General features: G+C 35.6%; 1 pseudogene; it reads right to left on the minus strand.

Annotated features, from left to right (window-relative positions):
• Positions 1 to 585: 585 nt before the first annotated feature.
• On the minus strand, positions 586 to 734 carry LOC112581285 (annotated as a pseudogene).
• Positions 735 to 2,339: the final 1,605 nt, after the last annotated feature.

A 2,339-nucleotide genomic window follows, 5' to 3' on the forward strand; every position in this document is an offset into this window, starting at 1 on the left:
TATAGGGGCCTCAGAAGGAGAAGAGAGAGAGAAAGACCACTGAGAAAACATTTGTAGATATAACAGATGAAAACTTCACTAACTTGAGAAAGAAAACAGTCACCCAAGTTCATGAAGTACAGGGAGTCCCATACAGGTCAAACGCAAAGAGGAACAAACCAAGATATGTTGCAATTAAAATGACAAAACTTAAGTTAATGGGAGAATATTAAAAGCAACAAGGGAAAAGCAACAAATAACATATAAGGGAACTCCCATTAAGCTGTCAACTGATTTTTCAGTGGAAACTGTGCAGGCCTAAAGGGAATGGTGCGATTTATTTAAAGTGATAAAAGAGAAAAATTTACAGCCAAGAATACAGTCTGGGGGCTTTCCTGGCAGTACGGTGGTTAGGACTTTGCCTTCCAGTGAGGGGGATGTGAGTTGATCCCTGGTGAGGGGCCTAAGATCTCACATGTTTTGCAGCCAGAAAATCAAAACATAAAACAAGTTATATTGTAATAATTTCAATAAAGACTTAAAACAATTTAAAAAGCAGAATAAACTCTACCAAGCAAGACTTTTTTTTTTTTCAGAGGTTTTTAAGACTAGGAGAGTGCTATCACAAATTACACAGCCAAGTTCCCCACATTTGTGGAAATTGCAAGGATCAGCACATTCAGAGTGCAATGGATAAGCCTTGTCCTGAGGAAAACGCCTTCATGATCACGGAATCTCTTCTGCCAAGTAAGTATATTCTCTTTCACATTTGATGGTGCAATCAAAAGCTTCACAGACAAGCTAAAGTGAAAAGGGGTCAGTGTCACCAAACTACCTTTACAATGAATGCTAACTTTTTTTAGGTGGAAAAGCCACAACTAGAAATGAGAAACTTACAAAAGGAAAAGGCTCACTGGTAAGGGTTAACATACAGTGAAAGTGAAAGTGAAGTCACTCAGTTGTGTCTGACTGTCTGTGACCCCATGGACTGTAGCCTACCAGGCTTCTCTGTCCATGGGATTTTCCAGACAAGAATAATGGAGTGGGTTGCCATTTCCTTCTCCCGGAGATCTTCCCCACCCAGGGATCAAACCCAGGTCTCCTGCATTGCAGGCAGCCACTTTACCTTCTGAGCCACCAGGGAAGCCCAGTACAGTAAAGGTAGGAAATCATCCACATACAAAGCTAGCAGTGAGGTTAAAAGACGAAAGTACTAAAATCATCTCTATATACAATAAGCAGTTAAGCAATATGGAAAACAATTAGATGTAGTATTTGACATCAAAAACAGTAATCATTAGGAGAAGAGAGTATAAATACAGGGTTTTAAAAGTGTGTTTGAAATTAAGAGATCAGTAACTTAAAATAATCATCTCTCTCTCTCTTTCTCTCTCTTTCTATATATATAAGTTATGGATTTTTGTATCTATCTATAGTTACTGAACTATATATATAAAATTAAGAGATCATTAATAATATAATAGGTATAACATATATTAACTATATAATAAGACATCAGTAACTTAAACAATCATATTTCTCTCTACATATAGATATATAGAAAGAGATTGCTATAGAAAAACTTCAAACCAAAAATTTATAATAGACATACACACAAAAAGGAAAAAGGAAACCACACATAACACTAAAGATAGTCACCAGATAACGAGAGAAGAGAATAAAAGAAGGGGAAGAAAAGACCTACAAAAACAAATTCAAAACAATTAACAAAGTGACAATAATAACATATATATTGATAATTACCTAAAATGTAAATGGACTAAATGCTCCAACTAAAAGATGGAGAGTGTCTGAATGGATTAAAAAAAAAATAAATAAGACCTGTGTACAAGTTGCCTACAAGACACTAACTTCAGATTTAGAGACACATACAGACCAAAAGTGAGGGAGTAGAAAAACATACTCCATGCAAATGGAAGTGAAAAGGAAACCAGAGCAGCAATATTTATATCAGAGAAGATATATTTTAAAATAAAGGCTTTACAAGAGGCAAAAAGGGCATTCATTACATAGTGATCAAGGGATCAGTCCAAGAAGTTACAACAATTAGAATATACATGCATCCAACATAAGAGCACCTCAATATAGAATGCACATATTAACAGACATAAAAGGAGAAATCAATAGTAACTCAATAATAGTAGAGTATTTTAACACCCCTCTTTCATCAGAGAGAAAATCAGTAAGGGAACACAGGCCTTACATGGCACACTAGACTAAATGAACTTGCTTGATATATAGAGCATTCTATCCAAAAACAGGAGAACACACATTCTTTTCAAGTGCACATGGAACATTCTCTAGGATATATCACACAATGGGCCACAAAACAAGCCTCA

Source organism: Bubalus bubalis, chromosome 21, assembly GCF_019923935.1.
Source record: "Bubalus bubalis isolate 160015118507 breed Murrah chromosome 21, NDDB_SH_1, whole genome shotgun sequence".
NCBI classification, from domain to species: domain Eukaryota; kingdom Metazoa; phylum Chordata; class Mammalia; order Artiodactyla; family Bovidae; genus Bubalus; species Bubalus bubalis.